Source organism: Copadichromis virginalis, linkage group LG6 (assembly GCF_057382275.1).
Source record: "Copadichromis virginalis isolate Kocher_CV1m ecotype Utaka linkage group LG6, C_Virginalis_male_GT1.1, whole genome shotgun sequence".
Taxonomy (NCBI): domain Eukaryota; kingdom Metazoa; phylum Chordata; class Actinopteri; order Cichliformes; family Cichlidae; genus Copadichromis; species Copadichromis virginalis.
The window spans coordinates 13186453-13201093 of record NC_140623.1 but is presented as its reverse complement, the minus strand read 5'-3'; the positions used below and the strand labels follow the sequence as shown (position 1 = coordinate 13201093).

At 41.4% G+C, this 14641-nt stretch overlaps 1 protein-coding gene and 1 long non-coding RNA gene across 2 annotated transcripts in view; one reads left to right on the top strand and one right to left on the bottom strand.

Annotated features, from left to right (window-relative positions):
• The window catches only part of LOC146707403 (protein ELFN1-like), a 141425-nt gene that overhangs the window by 13389 nt on the left and 113395 nt on the right, over positions 1-14641 (bottom strand). The gene's annotated exons all lie outside the window — the stretch shown is intronic.
• On the top strand, positions 9349-9922 carry LOC146707404 (uncharacterized). Its single transcript, XR_014921066.1, has 2 exons — positions 9349-9656; positions 9741-9922. It is a non-coding gene; the product is annotated as an uncharacterized LOC146707404 (long non-coding RNA).

The window sequence follows — 14641 nt, the reverse complement described above, 5'->3', positions numbered from 1 at the left end:
CCCCTAAAACTGGTCTTTGTTACACCTTCCTCACATGATTATCAGATTATTGAGTCTCGCTGATTTTCACCATGATTTTTATATTGTGTCTTTGTAATATGGAGACATAGTTCTGACTGAATCTCCCCTTTAGACCCTCTTGAGCACTGGAGCACTCTCCTTTGAGAGTCACTATTTTTTATTTACTCTTGTTTCCATTTCAGATTCTGTTACTCTCCCTTTTCATCATGATTTTTTCTCTTTTTTTGGTCAGGCATAGCCACAGTCTCCTTCCTTTTTTGAGCGTTCGTTTTCCTGGGAGATTTTTAGTATCCAGACAGAATTGCATAATAAAAGCGAGGATGCAGACCGCATCATTATTTTTATTTTACCTGTTACTCTGTGCAGTAAAAAATAAGTGTGTCATCTTTAACAAGGCAATAAATGTACAGTCCAGTTTCCTTTGATTTAATGAATCTAAATAACCTCAAATCACAAACATCCATCATCATACGCTCATTTGCAAGAAAGGAGCTTGTGTGAAACAGCAGCAAGTGGCCCGTAAAACAATAATAAACTATTTTCAATCAAAACACATATTAAAACATTTTAAACTATCAACAAAATTTTTAGTAGCATCTTTATTGTATTTCTGATTTTCGCTCTTCTTCTCGCTCCCTGCGTCAGCGCTACCCCAAACAAGTGGGAAAGATCCACAGCATGACTCAGAAAAATCTAAGAGAGTCAAGCAGAGAAAGTAGATTGCAGATGATGTATCCTGTTTACAAAGCTGAAGGCTGTTCTTTCTATCTCTGCTGAGAAAGCTACAGAGTTGCAGTCCTGTTGGTTTGATATTTTACACATTTCAGAGACACCTGGTTTTAGGTTACGCCCTGAGGCTAAAGAGAAAGAAACAAGTTTTCTGGTGCAGATCCCTGAAGGGTTTATTTTATATGCTCTCATTTAAACGGATCAAGGAATATTTAGTCGGTGTTTGTCAGCTGCATATAGAGAGGTTCACGTCAAAGGAAAATCCTGAACCCTTGACTCCTGAAAGGTGTCCATTAAGTCTCTTGTGCTGTAATGGGCATTTTGTCCCCCTATAGGGAAGGGTTGCTTGTCATCAATGCAGTATTGTCCTGAGTGATCAACTTTAACCCTAATGGGCATGGTCTCTCAATCCAAAGGCCACAAGGAGTCACCAAGTGAAAATAACTGTGCTCATTTACTGTGAATCTTCAAGTCACCAGATGGAAAAGTCTGCGCTGACAGGTTGTACAGCTCTCTGCTTCACGGTCATGAAAGTACCAAGTGAGGGAATATATATTTTATTTTATTCCAGGTTTCTAGTAGCACTCAGTTTTCTTTTCCTTTGGGTGATAACTTCATTTTATCATGCAAACACTCACCTGTTTATGCCTGCAATTACCTAGTCACACAATGTACCAGCAGTACTAAGCATAAGATCCAGCACACAAGTCCGGGGCTTCAGCTAATGTCCACATCAAACATCAGAGTCAAGACAAAAAGCGGTCTCCGTCACTGCAGCCGTGATGTGAGTGTTGATGCCAGATGGGTGAGTTTGAGTATTTCTCAGACTGCTGATCTCCTGAGATTTTCACAACATGAAAGTATGGCTGACGAATCTGCAGAAACCACGCGATCCAATCATGTCAGCATGGACCAGCATTTCAAATGGATGTTTCCAACATCTTGTAGAATCTATGGCATAAAACATTTAGGTTGTTTTGACAGCAGATGGAACTGGTCGATGTAATGATGGTTTTCATAATAAAGTGCTTGGTGTTCCTACTTTGGGATAAACTGGAAGTTTGATTAAAAACCTGCATGATCATTAAAAAGATCAGCAGTTTTTACCGCTGCAAAAAATTTTAACGTAAATGTAAATTAAAAGTAAATGTTCTTACTAGTAGAACTGAATTGTCTATTTTTTAACATCTTCTACATCATTTTTCACTTTTTTTCCCCCCATGTGACCGATGAGCAACACTAAGGAGATGGGTTGCACTCCTGGGCAGGCTGTGAATGAGGCTAAAACATGCGCGCATTAATAACAGGGATACTGTCATATACCCACATACATAAGGAGATGTAGATCCCCATTTCTGTGTGTAGTGGTGCATCTCAACTCATGCCAGTGCTTTCATTACCATTCAAAAGCAATGTGGAAAGCAGCAGCGGCACAAAGCGGCTGGAAGCCATGAACGGAAAAATGATGAAGAAGGTGAGGCAGAATGAGGAAGACAAATGACCTATATTGCCCATATACCTGTATATGTATGTGTGTGTATGTGTGCATTTACTGTGAAGTCGTACTATATTTAAATGTAAGTAGAAGTCCTGTCAGAATAGGTTTAACTGGTATGCCTGTAATAATAGCATAATAATAGCATATTAATGCAATGGTTTCATCTGGAGTTTAAAATTGTATACCTATTTTCTTTTCAGAAAAGAGGTATACACTATTCCACTATTTCTATAACAAATAGTGGAATCTGGCCATCTCCACCCTGAAACTCATCAGACTGCCTGATGCATGCATTTATTGCAGCAGTGCTTCTCACTGATAAGACCCTCACTGTTAACTGTTGCTGTGTTACGGCTTATGCAAACCTAACATTTCCACCTGACTCTACTTTACTTTAAAAGCTTTCAATGAGATGACATGGTGGAGTTTTTTTGTGAACCACTGACTGTACATCTGTGCTTGGGTTTCCTCATAAACTGTAAGAGATGAACATGTCTGCCATGACATCAGTCTGTGCTTTTTCGATGCCTCGTTTGAGACTTTGATTGTGGATGTTGCTGTCTTGTATTGTTAACTTAGCCCACAATTAGCTTCACTTACGATTGAAAACCACATGTGCACATCTGCAAATTAGCAATTACACATTAGGCCAGGTGTAAGCACTTAATTTCTCCAACAGGTCAAATGAGAAACTGGGACTGCTGTGGAGGGTAAATGTCGTTCACGCAGTCTTATGAAAGAACGATGGCCCAGAAGGTTAGCTTAGCTTAAATTCTGAATCCAAAAATACTTAATAGCCAAAAAAGGGTTTCATCCTCTGGAATAGTATTAAAAATAACTACTAATTGCTTAAGTTAGTATTCTCTTACACAAACAGTCTGAAGAATTTCAGTTCAACTTTGTTTTCTGGGTGTGGTGTTTAGCACTGTCACGTCAGAGCAGCTCGGTCCTGGGTTTGAGTCTGCCAGTTGACCGGGACCTTCCTATGAGGAGTTTGTTCTCCCTGTGCCTGTGCAGGTCATCACCGCGAACTCCAGCTTCCTCCCACACCCGAAAGACAAGCATGTCAGGTTAACTGAGTTTTCGCCTTGTACTTGATTTTTTCTTACACCCACTAGACGTTCTACAAATACTGTCACATGCATCTTCTCTTAATGCTGTATGTTGATTTGCAAGGCTATTTTGGGATTGCTCTCAAATTATTTGGGTATTTATGTAACCAGCACAAATATATGGACGTTAGCAGTGTACAGTTTTCCCTTTGTAGCTTCAAGCCCTGACAGAGATGTTCCAGACAGTCTTTATGATGCTTTGAGTGCATCGTGTAAATTTGTCTTCTTAAAGGCTCGAAAATTCAGAAACTCATTTCTCTGGCAGAGTTCAAAGCATTCATTGCAGCTGTGTGAGATGAATCCTTGGGAGTTGTCATTGCTTTGAATAAGTTTTTTTTTCTCTTTTTTCTTTTTTGGGGGGGATGCTAGGCCTGTGTCTCTCTGTCGTTCTGCCTGTCTGTCCCCAGAACTTTTTACGCTGTATTATTTATCTAAGACCTCTATCTACAGAATATGGCTGTCTTATCGGTGAGGACTCCCTTGCAGATTTTGGATCCCAAAAGGTGCAATCTGGTTAAATATAGATTTAGCGTTAAAATGGAGCATAAGTGAATCCCTTTCCTGTGTTTTGATTATGTTCGATGCTTATTGATTTCCCAGGACATAGAGATGTGAAACGGTGGACAAGCTTGTGAAGAATTCATCTTTTCTCAGTATCTTGGGACCTCACAACAAACCGTATCACACAGTCAGCTCTGGGCAGTACAAAAGTCCTCACACACACACACACACACACACACACACAGACTTTGCACATTTGTGCAATCGATGAAAGTGAGTCATCTGGATTAGGTTAGATTACAGAGCAAGAAAAGGCGAAGAGGAATGGAGAACGAGAGAGAAAGAGAAGAAAGGAGGAACGGGAGTTTAAGGAAGTCAGATCAAAACGCGCCACGCTCTGAGGCAAGTTCTACTACATCTCTCACAACCGGGAGGCGCAGCGCGAGTATGCGTCTGCCTGTCGTCCGCGTGATTCAAAGACATCTGTGAGAATGTAATTTGTTATGACTCTCAGTCTCACCCATCCCTCCCCACTCTCCCCCCACCACAGTGATTGACTATTACGGATATAAGGCTTCAACATCACACAACATCACACGTCCTTGAGGGAGGAATGAAAGCAAAAGAGTCTTCTCTCCCCCTCTCTACTCAGTCACGAGGGTAAGGGGTTTAAAAAGTGGGGGCGGGCCGAGGAGTGAGCGATGGATGGAGCGAGGGGTAGAGGAGTTTGGAGGTTAAGCTGACGTCCAGACTTGGCATGATGGACGTTTCTATAAGAGATATGGAAACACGGAGCGTGACGGACATTTCTATTATAGAAATTCTATGCTGCTTGCTACCCAGCAGTTGGGAGCGAGAGAGAGAGAGAGAGACTTCTATGCAGTAAGGCATGCCAGACAGGACAAAATGTGGAGAATAATGCTATTGATACAAGCTTGTACTTTTCTCATCCTGATCTAATATCTGTGTCGTATCTGTCTCTGTCTTTTTCTCCATCACAGAGTGTCTTCCTGTCTGTCTTTCGCTGTCTTTGCAGTGAGAGGGTTATGCCAGAATAATAGGCAGTGCTGATATATATCTCCTCCACGGGCCCTGCGGTGCTACACTTGTCACTCCCCTGTAGAGAGATGTGGACATGTGAGATGCCGTGGATGATCCTCTGTGGCGAAACATTGTACGGTTACGTAATGCATTTGGTATTCAGAGAGGAGAACAAGAGGAAGGAGGAAAGATGGGAAGCAGAGGTGGAAAGAGTCACACGGCTCAGTAAATGAGGGCGAGGAGCTGACTGGAAACATGCCACGTAGTTCATTTTGCCTTAGAATTAAATCTCCCATTTCTTACTCTTAGTATGGAGTGCTGAGTGTGCTACCTGAAAACAATCACATCTGGAGGTCTCTTTAAATATCAGTTGTAATCTTGTTTTTACTTGTATTCTTTTAGCATTTGAAGAACAACAACTACCAGAAGACAGAAAAAAACCCTCATCATAAAAAATTAATTAACAGTTTTAAGCTACTCATCGAACATCTTTGAACATTCAGCCAGTGCAGATAAACGCAGAGAAACTTGAGCTTCCAGCTACAAGCAAGCTCGCTTGACTGATATTAATAAAGCAAGCTCATACTGGAATGCCTCCAAAAGAAACATAAAGTGCCACTCTGCTAACATTTAATATTGTGCAAACGTATTTAGCCGCCCCTCATTTCTTTAGATTTTTATGGGAAAATGGAAAATATGCGCAGTGATTTATTGAATGTGCAAACATACTTGGAAATACAGAACAGTAGGCAAAAACAGAGTTTGTATAATTTCAACAACTTTGAAAGTCAATATTTGGTATGACCACCTTTATTCTTTAACACAGCGCTGCTGCAGTAAAAATACTATTTTATGCCTGTCAGACAGAGATTTATTTTTATCTTTGTTCTTGTAGATTCAACTGAAGGAATGGAAACAAATTACTGTGAATGTTTTGAGACAAAGTGCCTAAAGATGCCATTGATAATTGGATCTTTCTGTGGACACAACACTGATTCATCTGTTGAACCAGTGCTATCAATAAAGTTACCTTTTGTCACCAAAAGCTGATTCTGTTCATCTGGACGTAGCGTTGTCAGAGGGAGAAACGTCACATTACATAATGACTGAAACCAGCCCACTGAAGGTACAATGGGCTGTGAGGTCAGTTCATTGATCATTAATATGGAAATTCTCATGACCATTGTTCAACAACCACTAATCAAAGCCCATTGATGAAAGACCATTGATCAATGACCATGACTCCATAGAGAGTTGAGGAATGGCTGCAATCACAGCACTGCAAGACGGCAAAAGATGTACCCTTAGCCCCCCTCCTCAATTGGGGAAACATGCAGTCAGTTGAGACTGAAGAATCACTTGGATGAGTGACGAAACGTTTCTCCCACAAAACGCTACGTCCAGATGAACAGAATCAACTTTTGGAGATTTACTTACCTGGATGATTGAGCACACATCAAGAAGTTACCTTTTGTACACACACACACACACACACACACACACACACACACACACACACACACACACACACACACACACACACACACACACACAAAGACCTTGAAAATGGTCAGGTACAAGAAGTGGACTGAAAAGGAGTGAAAAAGCAGTCAAAGAACAACTTAGGCTGGAGAACTATCGCTCAAGACCACTTTTGAAATGTTTGAGAAAATGTGGGTGTTTGGAAGCAAAATATAAAGAAATAACGGTCGGTTCAAGAGTTTTGCACAGTATTATATAGAATTTATTCAAACGTTTCCAAAGTGAATGTAACTGTTCACATCTCAGTTCCATTTAGAAGTAAGGAGACTGCCAAACATTTGCAGTGTAGCACATTTTCACAAAGTGAATTCAAAGTTGAATCAAAGAACTGTTTATTTTGTCAATTTAAAGGTAATTTAAATGAAGGAAGTTTCCCACATGTCATGCCAAATGTTCGTCACTGCAGTCAGGAACGATCTCAACTCACATTTAAAACTCATTTCAGATAATGAAAGTTTGGAGTTGTCGTGTATGCAGAGTAGGTCGTAGCTCAGGACAGAAGTGATGGTTAAATGCTCGATGCTGCGTATTCACAGTGGCTGATGACACAGATCTGACCACAGATGTTCCTCAGTTGTACTGTTCAAATCTGATTCCCATCTCGCTGTCTCTCTGTAGATTTGTGAAAACGTAGCACAAAGCCCTTTATTCAACAATGATAGATATATTTTATAACTCTGTTTATATGGGCGTCCCTCAAAAAGCAATTTCTCCTCAGCAGTCAGCACAGTTAAGGTCATTTCTGGGTCCTGGCTGGTTCTAAGAAAAAGACCTTAACTGAAGGTGAGAGAAAAGAAAAGTCCTGGCTGAATGGATTCATGTTTTCTCGTCAGTGGTTCAAAAGGAATAAAGAGCTTGTCTTCATAACAGTCTTCCAAATATTAGATTTCTTTATGACGCCAGGGTCTTATTGTTTAAAGTATGAGTTTATTTTTTCTCAGACATGTTTTTGTTGACAGACTGAGATCTCTGAGTCACATACACAATTTTAATACTTTAAGATACATTTACTTCATTTTTGAGTAGATGAAGGGAACAGTTGCCATAAACAGACCTTGAGGTGAGATTATTTTGTCAATTGTTTCGTTGCCAAGGTCAAGAATAGACTCTAAGCCACAGCCTCACTCCCTCCTACTGCTTATTTCAAAGCAGCTAATGAAGTGCTCTTAAATTATGCATTAAAAACTAAGTAAAGTAATTAATGATTTGCGTTAATTGCTTTGGTTCTAATTAAGAGAATTCTCTCAAAAAGTCATGTAATCTCGCACAGCCCTGCGCAACCGTGTAATGATACCAGCTCGTAAACATCTGACCACTTGTTACGGACCATCCATCTATCCATGGTTTGATCATCTAGTAATCTCATAAGGCATCGTAGGAAGCACAGATAGTTTACTTCCAACTCTGACATGTCAGTGCCCCTGTGAAGAAAGGCAAGTCCACAAAAATAGCTTTTCTAGTGTGGTGCTAGAGAATGACTGCCACAGAGCTCTGACCTAAAACCAACAAATAAAAAACAAGAGAGTGAGCCAGCTTTTATCACCACAGACATTAAAAGAGAAAGCCGTGGCACTCTAGCAATCGGGAAAAGGTCTTTATTGAAGTATTCTCGAAAGCCAAACGGAGCCTGTCATTCCAAAGAATCAGCCAACAGCTGCGATCTTGCTGCACTGGCACACATTCGTATTAAAATGTTCAATTTCAGCTGTGTGGTGGGCACGTGTGCTTCAAATTGAATAGTATTTGAAATTTTTCAGATTCTCTAAACCTTGACTGAATTCCCAGATAAACAGCCTCAAAGCATGACACAACCACCGCCATGCTCGACAGGGGCAATGGTGTTGTTTTGATGAATATGTAGTATATTAGTGCTGTTTTTGTGTCAAAGATACCATTTACATCAGAGCACAACACATTTTGGAAGACTTGGTGTATCTTGTTTCAAAATTTAGCCAGGCTTGAATGTTTTTCTTTAGTTTCAGCTCCTTAACAAAAGATCCAACGATGAGACACCCCCCAGAAAAGGAATGCATTTACAGGTTAAGGCCACTGACATTTTTTCCCATAGAGGGGTGCAGAGGAGATTTAGGAGACAGGCAGTTACTCTAGGAGACTGTAGAACATCCTTAACCCATCAGCAGGTCTGGAGAAGCCGTGAAGAACTTTTACAAACATTATAACAACTCTATTTTTGCCTTACATACATTTCCACGTATGTTTGCACATTTCAATAAGCCACTGAGTCTATTTTCCATTTTTCTAGCATCATACAAAGAAATAAGTGGAAGCTAAAGACTTGTGAAGTCCCAAGCTTTCACCTTGCTTTTCAAAGGAATTGTACAGATTACACATTAAATTGTGGTCATATGTAATATGCAGACTTTTTGAGTTTGTGACATATTCATGGTTCCAAAGCTTCTAGATACCAACGAGACCTTGAACCCACATTAGATTCACAAACGCTATTTTCGGTAGAAAATATTCACCTGAAAATTACCATCACACGATATAGCTCTTCTCCAAAAGCCGATGTGCATCCATATCCGCACGCAGAAACATACACAGATGCCTGCGTAACAAAACAAACACACATACAGGTGTGACAACTGCGAGCGTGTCTGTGTGTAGGGCGTCTGCCTCTCCAAACAGGCAGTAGGCCAGAGAGGGGTTTTAACACACTTAATGGGATTTCACACTCTGAAGTACACACGTGTACACACTCTCGGACACACACTAATGTTGAAGATAAACATGTCTGAAAGCTATGTGTGATCCCAGACAAATAAACACACACACACCCACACATGCACACTCTCTGATATAAAAGGATTTGTCAGGCTCCCACATTGTACACATGCAAAATTAATGGACTCCAATATCCACACAGAAACAATCTGTGGCAATCGGACCAGCAGTATTTATGACCGGCGCACTCAACTGGTCTTCGCCAGATTATCTGCCAACTTTAGTCAGTTCTCGGCCTCACGTCCGTTCCTTGGTGACTAATCGTGTGTATTAACCGTATCTCTGTTTTTTTCGTCAGCCTCTGAAAACCACCTACCAAGCTCTCCTGGATACCCGTTTGCTGCCACCGGTAATCCCTCTCCGTTTTGGAGCTGCCATTTTCTCCTGCCTGCCTCCCTGCCTTGCATGCAGCACCCACCTGGACCTCTCCTGCCTCCCCCCTCCACGCAACCCCCACCTGCAAGCTTGTAAGACAGCTCAGTGTACTATTTTTTTAGATTCACTCGCAACCCTCTGTGGGATTCCCCTGACTGCTCTGTCCTCTGTTTCAGTGCCCGGGCCCGCCACAGTTTTCCCTGCCCAGTACCTGCACCCAGTTATCCCTGCCATCTAGTTTTCACCACAGTATTTTTCTCTCGCCTCAGACATCTAGTTTATGTTCATTGATTCTAGTCTGCACTTTCTGTTAGCCTCTGAGCATTGTAAAAATAAAGTCTCTTTTCGTTACACCTCACCCCTGGCCTCCGGTTTTGAATCTGCGCTTGAGTCCATCCCATGTCCACGGGCCACTGCGCCTGACAGTTGGGGCTTTACCGGTGCTGTGGTCATGGTGACCTCTTATTCTTCAGGGAGTGTTTAAGGAGTGCTCTACTGAAAATCTATATTTTCAATCATCTGGTACTTGGTGTCTCAAAACTTGCTGAATGCTGCACCGAAAAGTTTGTAGCTCGCCTTTTTGCAGAGAACGACAGGTGTGGTAGGGTTGCTTTGACTGCAGTTAGAGCAGAAATTGAACCATAAGTCATTATTTTTTGATCTGTGCATTTATGTTTTTTTCTGTCTTGTCACATGAGCGGTTGAGCAACTTTTTTTCCATCCCTCTTGATTGCTATTAGAAACCATGTAAGGATCGACTTAAACAGATTAAAGGAACAGTTCAAACCAAAAGCAATTTATGCAAAAATTTGGCTCAGTTCTTGGAGTTCTGGTTTCTCCTGCCATCCTAAACATGCTGGTTTATTTCTCAAGCATGTACTAATATGAGCGTAGCAACTCTGGTTAAATTGTGACCGATAACAATGAATGTATTTCCATCCAGACTGTCAAAAATGTGCACACATACACAGGCCAAGGTGTACTAATGTGTGCACACAAAAACCGCCATAAAACATTGGTAAAATCATGTGTGAAATGCATTCATTAAACACACTAAAAACATCAACTGTGTGGAGTTATAAAGACCCGGAAAGCTTCACCAAGTAGCAAGCAACAAACTTTCCAGAGCCACTTATCAAGCCTGTGCGGTGAGAATTTAGCACTCCAATAAAATTGATTTTCTTCAGATTTATTTCTCTAAGAATACATCTGTTTGGGACTAATGCTCAAAAACAGGTGTGTTTGGGGATCAATTTAATATTTCTCAAGAAGACAGGCTCCAGACTTCTCTCAAAGTGGATGGCATTTTTTATTTTTTTTTATTTTCCCCAAACAAGAAACTCTGCGGTAGTTATCTGTTGTCTTCAGAGCATGCAATAAAATATGGGACCTCTACGCTGAGAGAGTGAGTGAGAGCGAGAGAGGAATTTCTTAGTAATAGAGCTTATGTGCTCTGGTAGGTGGACCGTGTTATGGCCTGTCTGAAAACTTTTGCAAAGTTTGGCATTAGAACTTCACCAGACAAATGACCCGGGCCACATACCATAAGTCATGGAGGAAAGCATCTTTCTCTCTCTTCCTCTTTTTCTCCCTCGCTTTCTAGTTCTATCTGTCTCTCTCACTTAGGTGCACACACACACACACACACACACACACACACACACACACACACACACACACACACACACAGCTAGCGGCAGCTGAAGCAGCATCACTCAGACACCTCAAGCTGTTAATTTCCTTCCTGTCTTGATACATGCAGCCAAGTGGAAAATATTATAGAAGCAACAGCAGTGTGTCCGCTGAGCACTCACACAAGCACCCCAATCTCTTTTCACCTTCTGACAAACACGTGGTTAAAAGAATCTGTGCGACTGTGCCAGGAGTGCCTGCTGGCTGCTGTTTGCTTTGTGTGTGTTACTGTGTGGCACACACTGGTGAGCTGGGAGGTCGGACGTAATGGAAATGCGGCTCACCTGCTTTCCTGGTTGCTGACGTGCCGACTGATGGAGAGGCGACCTCTGCTGTGATGGTGGGGACACAAATTGAGATAAATGATGGAAATAATGGCACACCATGGTACAAACTTTGTTTTTCTCTTTCAACTATGCATAACTGGCATTCAGTTTTGATACTGTGCAGAAGGCTTCAGGGAGCCAGACATTCTTGTAATTTTATAGAAAGTGGTCTTGAGCAGTAGTTCTCCAGGCTTCCTGGAGGTCTTTCAAAGTTTTTCTTTGGACATGGGACTGATTTACAATCATTTTCACTTCAGTCGTTGTACCTGACCGTTAACACTGACCTGTGAATTATTGAAACATAAAATGCACCTGACTAAAAGTATGAATCAGTGTTGTGTCTACACATGACAGATGACTTAGCAAAATTGTATTTAATTGTATCTTTAGGCTCTTTTTTTATTAGTCAGTTGTAAATGCACATAATTTGTTGCCACTTCTTTTGTTGCATCTATCATAGCATGGTGTGCAGTTTGCACTTAAAATTTTGAGGAAACTGGAAAAGAAGCCACAGAAACTGCTGTTGGGGAACTTGTTGAAGTACCATCAGAGTTTGGTCCACCATCTAATTCAACCTGGAAAACATCTGATTTGGAACAGCTTCATTTTTCAGCATGACAGTGATCCCCAAAAAACTGCTAGTGTTGTAAAAGCATACATCAGCTGTGGATTGCCCTTTTCTGAGCCTGCACCTCAATGTTATTAAAGCAGTGTGGGATCATTTTGACTTATTTTGGGTCCAGTTTGTATGCCATTTGGCATACCTCAGCCTTTTCTCCCTTTTTTCCTTCCTTAAGACTGACTTGACAACCACCCTTCTACTGAGACTATTTCTGATAGAATAGAATAGAATAGAATTCAACTTTATTGTCATTGCACATGCACAGGTACAGGGCAACGAAATGCAGTTTGCATCCATCCAGAAGTGCTTTAGTGATATAGATATATTACAATATATATTAGCAATAATATAGATATGTGAGTATATTACAGAAATGGGTCTATTATGGTATGTTATAATGTACACGGTATGAAGTATGTTGTGAATATTCTATAACTATAAGTATGTACAGGCTGTAGTGAGTACAAGCTATGTACAGGATATGAACAGGATATAAATATGAAAAACTATACAGAATATGAAATAAATAACTTTACAGAATCTGGGATATACAGCTATACAGAAATGGGAACTATGCAAGTTGTAAACAGTTGTAGGATTAAAGATTATCGAATGTACAGAATGATTATTTACACAGAGCTATACAGTAGTGCAGTTAAGATAAGTGAGATATAATTCCTACAGAGGCTATATAAAGTGCTAGTGGTTGTGAGTGGTGGTTCAGTCCATGTTATTATTGTGTTTGAGGGTACAGTTGTCCATTGTGGGTGTGTGTATGTTCAGTCCATGAGTTTAACGTGGGTCAGATGTCAGGAGGCAGAGTTCAGGAGTCTGACAGCTGTGGGGAAGAAGCTGTTCCAGTACCTGGTGGTCTTAGTCCGGAGGCTCCTGTGGCGCCTCCCAGAGGGCAGGAGGGTGAAGAGTCCATGTGATGGGTGACTGGGGTCTTTGATGATTTTCCCAGCCCTTTTCAGACACCGCTTCCTGTAGATGTCTTTTATGGCAGGAAGTGGTGCTCCGGCGATGCGCTGGGCAGTTTTCACGACCCTCTGCAACGCCTTCCGGTCCGAGGCAGAGCAGTTCCCGTACCAGACTGTTATACAGTTGGTCAGGATGCTCTCGATGGTGCAGCGATAGAAGTTCACCAGGATGTCTGAGGACAGGTGGTTCTTCCTCAGAGTCCTCAAGAAGAAGAGGCGCTGGTGAGCCTTCTTGACCAGCTTGGAGCAGTTGGTCGTCCAGGTGAGATCCTCGGAGATGTGAACTCCCAGGAACTTGAAGCTGCTCACACGCTCCACAGCCGTCCCCTTAATGTGGATGGGTGGATGTGGGTCAGCATTCCTCCTGTAGTCCACGATGAGCTCCTTGGTCTTCTCGGTGTTAAGCAGCAGGTTGTTTCTGTCGCACCACTCAGCCAGACGATCCACCTGATGGGGCTTTAGTGAACACAGTGGCCAAACTGAACAGCCAGATCCATCTCCCAGGTCATCTTTGCTGAAGGAAATCTGCTTGAAATGGTCAGATACAAGGACTAAACTAAAATTGTGTGGAAAAGGTAGCTAAAGCCCAAAAGAAAATGACCTTCAGAAGACCTGGAGAACGCTCAAGACCACATAAAAAATTACAAGAAAGTCTGGCTTCTTGGAAGCAAAATATAAAGAAATGACAGATCTAACCGCTCTCATTTAGTCGTTATTCCTCTTGCTTATATTGGCCGTTGTTGCTGCTGCTACACTTTCTTTGCCACTTTTTCCTACACTCTCATAATAACCTTGTTCAAAATCTCTCTTGCCCAATGACCACTCCGCCAGTTTAAGCCAACCTGCCCCTTTTCCCTGTTCTTTAAATCCACTGCGATCTGTCACTGTGCATTTCAGGCTCTGTATTGGTACATTTGGACTGTTCAGGCTGGATGTGTGTCATCCAAACTCTGATCCAAAGTCTTTACCTCAACACCACCATCCTAGCCTTCCAAACGATCCCTCCTTATTAAAAGGTATATTGTCAATATTTTACAAGAAGCTCGATGACAAAATGAGAATATAATATTGTGTAACTGAACATACTTTTAAGCAAAGCTTCCCCTGCTCTCAGCACAAAACGTCTTGTTTCACTGGAACTCTAAATTTCATGCAAATATAATTTTACTTCCTTGATATAAAGAGGCACAGTTACTCCTTCATTTTATCAACAATAAATGCCTTTATAGAGTCGTTTGTAAATGCTGGCTAATCACCCTTAGTTTGTGTATGTGGGGATATACCCACATACACAATGCTAAGTGCCCAGAGTGAGGGACAAAAACAATATCCATGTGCAAAGGATTTGAAAATGAAAGTGCATGACCCAAATTGGGACCGATGGTCTGTTGCCCTGCTACAATTTGTCTGGCTTATTTCCAAACACTGTTGTTATTTGCTCAGACTTGGCAGTAGTT